The sequence below is a fragment of the Ochotona princeps genome, chromosome 3 (assembly GCF_030435755.1).
Source record: "Ochotona princeps isolate mOchPri1 chromosome 3, mOchPri1.hap1, whole genome shotgun sequence".
Taxonomy (NCBI): Eukaryota; Metazoa; Chordata; class Mammalia; order Lagomorpha; family Ochotonidae; genus Ochotona; species Ochotona princeps.
The window spans coordinates 75848762-75858591 of NC_080834.1; the positions used below are offsets into that span (position 1 = coordinate 75848762).

At 35.4% G+C, this 9830-nt stretch overlaps 1 long non-coding RNA gene across 1 annotated transcript in view; it reads left to right on the forward strand.

Annotated features, from left to right (window-relative positions):
• LOC131479916 (uncharacterized) overlaps nt 1–8315 on the forward strand; it is a 265174-nt gene extending 256859 nt beyond the window's left edge. The window contains exon 3 of the long non-coding RNA XR_009245170.1: nt 7840–8315. This is a non-coding gene — a long non-coding RNA (uncharacterized LOC131479916). The remainder of the gene's footprint in view (nt 1–7839) is intronic.
• The last annotated feature ends 1515 nt before the right edge of the window (nt 8316–9830 follow it).

Sequence of the window (9830 nt, forward strand, 5' to 3'; positions counted from 1 at the left end):
AATAACCTGTTGAGTGAATAAAGTTATAAAAATCTCAGCGAAGCCAATTCCTGTGGCCAAAGTTCTTATGGTCTCTTGGCTAATTCTGAAAAGCTTTTCTTTATCTTTAGATATTTTAAAGCTGAAGCTTTCAGATATTCCAACTTCTGAAGAACTAGTTATTTATTTTAGTGATGTGTGATGCTGGTGCTGTGCTTTAGTTCTGGCTTTTCTTACTATAGTTATGTTTGCTTTCTGATTTCTATCTGGTTGATGATAACGTGAGGACCAGGTCAATGCCAGTCAGCAATATCCACCAGGGACTTGACTTGCTGCTGGATCAGCATCACCTATTCTGATCCTTATGACACGTAAGAAGAGTTTCTGAACAAGACATCACCAGTTACATAAGATTCCTCAATTGTAGTAGAAACCTAAAGTGATAAAAAGGAATTTAGAAAGAAATATAGAGTGAATATTGAAAAAACAAAACTAAATCTATGATCACTAATTTTCTTCTTTTGTACAAAAACTATGATCATTAAATGTTACCATAACCTAGCTGATAATTTTCATTAGAGTGTTTGTAGGATACCTTATTTATTTACTTATTTAAAAGTTTTGTGTTACTGTGCAATACTTATATCTCCTGATGGAGAATGCTGCAATATTTCAACACACATGTTTTTGTGGGTGTGCATATATAAAAAAAAGATCCTACCAGAAATTTTTTCATTCTTATTTTTGGAGTTTATCAATTTCTGTATGTCCGTTTTTCTTATAGACTAAAACATATTGGGTCAGGTGTTTGGTACAATATTGACATGGAGTTGTTATATCCCACATCAGACAGCTTTGAGTTCTGCCACTGTTTCTATTCAAGCTTTCTGCTAATGAACATGAAGAGAATGAGCAGATGTTGTCTAAAGTAACTGGGTTCCTGACACCACTATGTGAGATAAGGATTGTTTCAGACTTCTGGCTTCAGCTCAGCAAAGCCTAAGCTGTTGTGGTGGTTTGAAGAGTGAATCAACAGATGGACGATTTCTCCATTCTCTCCATGGCTTACTTATAAAATGAATATGAAGACATCAAATAAAATTTAAAAACTTGACAAGTTAAAAATTAATATAGCACAGGGTCATGAGTTGTAGTTACTATAGTTATCCACTATTCTGGGTATACTAGGTTCATTACTGTTACTTGACTGTATTTTGGTGGCTGTAATGCAACCTTATTCTTTCTTCATTCAACTTTTCAAACCTCTAGGAACCAGTATTTTAAAATCAGATTGAAAGTATAATATTTAAATATAATAAATATTACTGTATCTCTTTATTTTAATTAACCTAATATGGTAATTTCCATGTGTAACTACTTTTATTGTAATGGCTGAATAAAACACATTTTCACATACATTTATCTGTAGATTGATTTCTAGTTTGCTACTGTGAATAGTGCTGTCATAAACATGGGAATGCACATAACTCTATCGTATTTTGTTTTCATTCCCTCAACTATACCTCCAGAAGTGAGTTAGCTGGTATTTGAATTGCTTTAGAGTTCAATTTTCTTTTCAGTCATGTAATTGATAAATGTGATCATTACTAGAAACTGAATTAAGGTGGAACTGTAATATCCGCAGAGGCAGGAAAACACTGTTGGCATTTGAGATTAGCTCAGCCCAATCTACAATCTTAACTTTCTTCTTTTTTGCTTTTCTGTACTATGTGACATAGATAACAAAAATGTAAAAAAAAAAATCACCCTGACACATTTGCTGAAAATGTGGTTACAACCACATTAACTGTTAACTAGTTAACAGACCTTAGTTTTACTTTTGGCTTTGAAATTATTTAAGTGGTAAATCTTGAGCAATTGTTTCACTTTTCCATTAACTAAGAAATTTATATCATTGATGATACTGAGAAATTATCTTTGTCTTATGTGAATTATAAAATTCACTGATGATCTAAGAATTAAGGAAACATATTTAGCTACATTTTATTAAGGCCATATTTATCTTACTAATAGCTTTCTTCCATAGACGCTGGTAGGATTTTTTGGGTTTACTTCGTGATGACTAGCGTAATGTCAAAGCTGGTAAATATGAATATAAAATATACCCTGTGTCTCTTTACTATTAATTCTGTGATACCCTTTATTTATCTCATTCTTACCTTGACTATATATGAAAGTATGCTCAATAATTTACAATTGCTCTACATGCTCACTATACATAGAACAATTATGAAAACAAGAAATGCAAAAGCCAAGTATGGTTCTTTAGTTGGTGGACAGATTTAATGGAATCTGCTAAAATTATTGCAAAGTCCTTATACTATAAGAGCATATTTTCTGGTTGCTACAGTTATTGAGAGATGGAGTTAACTTACCACTGAGTAAATTGACAGTAGATTTCAACTTGTATTCATTAGGTGATGATCATTTGATAGCAGTGAGATACTGATTATTCCCATTTAGGTATAGAATAAAAGTGATCAAAATTCAAAATGTGAAAATTCATAAAATATTCATATTGTGTTAAATATCACAAATATCATTTATTATTTCAAATATAAATATTCAGAGTGCTCTATAGCATTATACAGTATGTACTTCTTCCAAAGGTGGTTTTACATACATATCAGTATTACATGATTGCAGACATTTAGACACATAGAAAAGCCCTGCAAGCCAAAATTATAATTATAAAATAATGCCTCTTTTATTGCTCTTCAATGAATTGTGAATGTTTAATTGTAGTTTCTACAAAAATATGAATGTATTGCAAGATAAATGAATTACTTTCCTTCGTGAAATGCACAGTGATGTCTCAAATAAAAGATCTGGAAATGGGATTGTTGCTGGAATCTGGCCATACCAATGCTGAGTTGGCAGCAGTGATGGATGAAGATGAAGATGTGATGAAAACGTATATATATTTATGAAAATATATATATATTTATTTTTTGAATGCAAATGTGAAAACTTAAGCAAATATGAGGGAAAGATTACATTCCCTTTCACTTTAAATTTAAAATTATATTATATTTCACTTTAAATTTAAAATGATATTACTTGGAAATTGGGGAGCCACCTGTCACCTTGGCCATGGGCAAATACAGATTTTGTGCTAGTAGGCAAAATACCAGCCAGAACTTTATTCATGCAAGCCAAGTATTATAAGTCAACTTGATTGGAGGGAGAAAAGATAATTAATGATGGTAACTGCTGCTGACATTGACTATATATTCCATGTTAAGTACTGCAATATACAATTATATATTACCTCAACAAATTCATATGATTGTCATTTTCTCTCATTTTTATTAGAAAGTCAAAGAAATAGATTGAAATTAAATTGGTCAGGATCATGAAACAATGAAGTATGCAGTAACATAATCTTTCTTATGTCCATACTTTTCAAGAACTCGGGTTATTTTCTTTGTATCATCCACTACATGGTGCTTTCAGAATATACTATTTAGCTACTGTTATTTTCACTCTAAATAATTTTCTGATATTGAATATTGCCAATATAATATGATATTTTGCAATGATTTTTCTGAGTTTCTGGTATGATACAGCTTATTTAACATCTCACTTGTGTTCCAATACTGGAGTTCAGTTATGTTTTCTATTTGAATGACCATAACGTAACCTTTCTCTGAAATCCATAGATCCTGCTGCAATAAATTATACAGATCTTTTCTGTGTAATGCAGCTTAAACAGAAAAACTCTTTTTTTGTTTCATCATCTTTGATTTTTCAAACTGCTTTTATGCTTATAAGTAGAAGCCTGTACAAAATTCCTGTCCTTAGTTCTGTGTGTGTGTGTGTGTGTGTGTGTGTGTGTGTGTGTGTGTGTTTTATGCCAGGTCCCAGTTGCTCCTGCTATCTTGGAAGTTTCCATGCGGTTCCATAATCGCCCAAGCCCCGTATCTCATCAAACTACTTTTTTCCCCTAATCTGATGGCTATAGGCCTTTTCTAACAGGGAAAGATGCACTTTATCACATGCTCTTCAAAATCTTTCTGCCATGCCCCAAAGGGTTTCTAATTAGTTTTTACTCTTACTTACAGTTTAAAGCCCAAAAAATCTTCCAGAAAGCCCACACACTAAGCTAGTAGGATCACATCTTTGTACTGACACAGGTCAGACAATCACAGGAACCCCAGAAATAACCCTGCCAATTAAGGAGAAGACATTGCTACACGAAGATCAATGGGCTTTTAGATAGTGACTAAAAAGCAAAACTTTAAAGTCTGGTAAGAACTAAGGGAAAAAAGGACTTAGAGTAAGATTTAGTTATTTAAGAAGGAGAATTTAAACTGAGTTGAATTGGAACTACTGATAATGGGCGTCATTCTTACTGTATTTTGGTTTCCTAGAACTTGACTGAGCACTGTTCCAGCTTTTTGGACTCAGTATGAACTAATGGAACAAGCCTTTGCCTGGAAGTCAAAATTCTGCACTTAGTTCTCAGCTTCACTAAACATTAGTTTGGGAAAGAAACTTTTTTTTGAGTTTCAATTTTCAGGAATAAGGCAGAGATATTCAGAAATGTCCTATATATGTCATAAGCACTTGTGAGAATAAAATACAAGATTCTGGAAAGCACCTTGATATTTTATTAGTAAAGCTAGCTACAAAATTTTCAAGATCAGTGCAGAATGAAAATGCGGGCTCTAAGTATCAGAACTATCAGTAGTTTCAAAATGAAAGCCATAGAGCATTAAACTAAAATCAACATATTTCCAAGCCAGGGCCCTCTGTGACCATGCAGATTGTTCCAGAAAGCATCTCTGAGCATGCCAGTGATGTGAAAGATGCCTTTCCTTGCTAGACTTTTTATTTTGTTATTCTTGTATGAATTTTGAGTGTCTATCATTACAGATTTAGCAAAACTGCTTAGTCTTTCTGAAGTTCTACATTGCTTATAATACATTTATACTTGGAAGCACATTTTTGAGAACTATACCAATAATTAGGAAGCTAAATTTGATTAAACTAACATTATTGCAACACTTCTTGTGTATTTATGATTAAACAAGATTGATCCAAACAGGATCTCTTGAATGAAAATTAAACATTACTAAACATTAAGTCTTCCTATGGGGAATTGAAATTTGACTTTTTTCTGAAGCCTTTAGAACACAGCCTAGTCTTTGGTTGGAGCCTTCCCGTCCTTCTTTCCAGTAGATCAGCTGTCATGCTGAGAGAATGTCAACATGAAAAATTAGTTGAAAAATTCCAGTTTACTTTTTTCTCCAAGGATGTTTGATTTTTCTGCGGGGACATCACAAGATGTCCATTTGTTATTAAAGCTGCCAAAAGCACTACCAACATCTTTGGAAAGATGTGGTACAGACACAGAAGCAGAACCACAGGAAATAAAAAAAGATTCTAATTAGATGACCTCCCTTTGAAATGGTAGAAGATTATTTGATATGAGCTGGATTTCATTCTAGGGTTCTTTTAAGTGTGAGTTCATAAGCTTCTTTTGGGTCAGAAACGTTGTGGTGTTTTTGCCACTAAGTAAAAACATTATTTACTTAGTAAACAATTTAGTTCATTGAATGGATCAATGGCTTTCATTTTAAAAAGATTTGTTGTTTTTATTGAAAATGTAAGTTTACAGAGAAGAAGAAAGGAGAGACAGAGAGAAAGATCTTCCGTCTGCTGGTTCACGCCTCAGATGGCCACAACAGCTGAAGCTGATCTGATATGAAGCCAGAGTCAGGAACTTCTGTGTCATCTATTGGGTTCAGGGACCCGTGGTTTGGGGTCATCCTCTGCCGTTTACCTAGGTCATAAGCAGGGAACTGGGTCAGAAGTGGGGCAGCCGGGACACAAACTAGTTCCCATATGGGATGCCAGCGCTTGCAGGTAGAAGAATACTCAGTTGAGCAATCATGCCAGCTCCAATAGCCCTCATTTTTGCATGGTTTTCTTAAATATCTTGCTCCTTTTATATAACTCTTTGGTACTCTTCAGGAATGTAAGAACTAGTTTTATAAATTTGATGCCTTTTTCTCAATCCATTGATTAATTATTCTGTAATCATCATGATTGCTGATTTTGGAATACCCTTCTGCACCTGCTCTGTGTTGTTGAACTATTCCAAGTAGAATAAAATTCTTACATTTCTTCACTTACAAAAATCTCTATCTTTGAACATTAGTTGGCAACCATCTAAAATAATGTTGCCTATAGTTTCTTTTTCAGTCAAGTTTAAAAAATTAGCTAGACCGGATTTGTCAACAGTGCCAAAATCAGCAAACTAAAACAAAAAAACTATCTATTAGATTTTATCATTACGTATTCAATCACACCAAACTATCAACTGCTTAGCCTGTTACCCTTTTGTTTAAATTGACATAGCATGATGTTTTGCAGCATGTATACATCATGAAGTTGATAAATACAGCTAATAAACAAATTATTTCATAGAGTATTTTTTGTAGTGAGATACTCAATATGTACACTTTCTAGTTTTTAATGGTTTATTTAAAAATTTTATTTAAGGTCTGATTTACCTAAAGAAGGACAGGCAGAGAGAAACAGATCTTCTACCCATTGTTTCACTTCCCATGCTGGAATGGCGAGAGCTGAGCCAATCCAAACTCAGGAGCTAGGAGCTTTCTCTAGGTCTTCTGCATGGGGGTAGATATCTAATCACTTGAGCCATGCTTTGTTGCTTTCCCAGGTCATAAGCAGAGAGCTGGATCAGAAGTGGAGCAACTAACTGTAACATGAATCGGCACCCATATAGGATGTTAACCTTGCAGGCAGAGGCTTAGCCTATAAGCCATGACATCAGCCTTCATAATACATCATTTTTAGTATCATCACCATGTTGTGCAGTAGATTTTCTAAAATTATCTATCTAACGTGCTTGTATATCCTTTGGTCAGTGGCTATCTAGTGTCTTCTTGCAACATCCCAAACAGTTGTAACTGCTCTTTGCCTCCAGCTTTGTGAGATCAACTATTTTGTATTCCCCATATGATTGAGATCATGTACTGGTTGTATTTCAGGTTTTCTTATCACACTTTATACAATGTCCTCCAGATTCACTTCGATTACTGCAAATGACATTTTATGCTTCATGGTAGAATAGAATTCTATTGTGTATTTATACCACGATGTTTTAAAAATCTGTTCATTTGTTACTGGACAACAATGTTGATTCCACATTTTGGTTGGGAGGTAGCTCCTTTTTAACATGATAATTTCATTTTTTGATATATATTAATTATTGGCTTTATGTATTTCAGCTTATGTTGATATGAAGTTTCTGAGGGTGCTAGGGTTGTGATAATACACATTTGAATCTCCGTTCTGAAGAAATGTGTTCCTGTAAAGTCTGCAGGTAGCTAGTAACATGCAATGCAGCATCATTTATGTTGTGGCATTTGTGCCAATCCCTATATTCCTAAGTGATTCTCAATCCATCACTGCGTATTCTAGGAAATTGGAATTTCTATTTATGGCCTGGACATTTCTGTTCAATATGTAAAATATTTCAAAGTACTCTATTAGGTACTCTCCCAGATCAATCCTGTTTCCTTCTGGCATTATTTTCATTTTCACAGATGTTTTATATTTTGAGTGTCATAAGCACTTTTCCTGCTTAATTTGCATTCTGCCACATTATATTCATCCTTCACGAAAATTATCCACAAACAATACATTTAATTCTAAATAGATACAGAAGATTCTAAGACTGACTCAGCATGAACTCAGTCAACTTTTTTTGATGAAACTTCATTATAACAATGATTGTCATTAATAAAACCTGTAAAATTCACTACCTGAACTGAACTTGATTTGTCTTATATTCTCCATTTGTAGGAAAAACACCCAGGTGAATGGCATGGATTCTGATTTTCTCTGTATTTGCTATAGACAGGTGTCACCTCAAGGAATGGAATTAATTCACTATGAAGTGGACATTAGTCAGTGAGAGGACAGAACATAAGAGGGAAAGTGAAAGAAAGCTGTTCCTCTACTACTTCCTCTGGACTATTTTAAAATACAGTAATCTAAGTGTCTCCCTAAAGCTGTGAGTGAGAGTGGCACCGTGGTGCAGCGAGCTCAACTACCTATATCAGTGCTGTGATCACATATCAGAACACCAACTCATACACCGTTTGCTCCACTCCTGAAACGTCTCCCTCTAATGCAGCTAGGAAAACATCAGAGGAAGGTCCAAATGCTTGGGACCCTGTTCTTCATGTAGGATTCCTGTCTAGAGTTCCTGGCTCCTGAGTCTGGCTCAACCCTAGTTGCTGTGGCCATTCTGACATGAAAAAGAGGATGGGAGATCTCTCTCTCTCTCTCTCTCTCTCTCTCTCTCTCCTCTCTCTCTCACACACACACTTCCTTCCTAACAGAATAAGTATATCTTAAAAAAAAGAAAAAGTAAAATAATGAACTTATTCATTAGCTGTGTGTTTTAAAAATAAAATAAAGCTATCCATGGAGAATGGCTTAAGTAGAATTTGCTGCAGCACTGAAGCCAGCAAGGCCAGGACGCCTTTGCATATGCACTCTTTTTCAATGTCTTTTAAAATTTACATATTTTTGCTTGAATAATTATCCTTAATAAGTGCTGGAAATAAGGTTGTGCATTAGTGTTTCTGGGAAACTTTGGCTGCCATAGGGATTGATGCAAAGTTACCCTGATAATTGGCATTATTTCACAATCTGAGATTCTTCAATTTGCTACTTTATTAATACTAGTTTGTGATGCAACCCCAAATAACCTTTCTGTTATAAAAGAAAAACATGTTCTTAACAGTTGGGAGATATTCTAACAATTCTAGAAAGGAATAACTCAGAGACATCTGCTCCCAATTAGTTATATGTTCTCAACTCTGCTTTGGAGTAGGTATTTTATTGTGAATTATAATTTATACACAAAGTTTCGAAAATAATTTTAACTAATAATTTGCTTTTAATTTTATTTATTTACATGTATTGAGAATGAAGTCTCTCTAGCATTATAAATTGAAATTTAAGTGTTTTTTTGTTGTTGTTGTTTGATATTGCTGCTGGATCTCTGCCTGCTTAGCCCATGAGGGAGGCCTTCAGCACGTGGCACACTGTGTCCTTGGGGGGGTCCCCTGACAAGGCTCTTGCCCTCAACCTGGCCTGTTCACTGGGCATGCAGCATGAGCAGTGGGCTGTACCACGCCTCTCTTCTCTGTCCTTGGACGGCCTGTGCTAGAACTTCCTTGATAAGTAACTCTAAGACGTTAAATGCAACCCATATACTGCTTGCCAGCCACATGTGATGAATATGCCCAAAGGCACACCTTTCAGCACAGGTGCTAGCGCTTGCACGCACGTGAATCTCGGTTCCCCTGCCCCTGGCTTGAGGCACAGCTCCCACCCCTGCGTGCAGAGCGTGATCTGTGATTGGCGGGTCTAGACAGACAGGCTGTTGGGACTGACCTTCTGCCTTCACTTTTTCCCTATATAGGCTTGTAAGTTCTCCCTATCAAAGGAACATCCTTCACCTGCTTGTTTCCGGTGGTGGTTCTGTGGCTCAAGAACACCATCACCTCACCTTTCAGTGATCTCACAGCCTGCTGGCCAGGAAACTCATGAGATATTTTGTGGAAATTTTGAACTCACTAGTGTTTACAGCCTGATAAGATGACATCAGAATGAAGTCACAAGGAGGTTAGTCTGGAGGTAAGTAGAACTCACAGAGGGCATTAGTGACAGACAAGGCTGTTAACAGCTATACATTAGCATTAGCTAGTCTCTGTAGAAATGGGAGTAGAACAATAACTCTGTAACTTAAAATCAAGGAAAAGGACGAGGAGGCAAGCTGG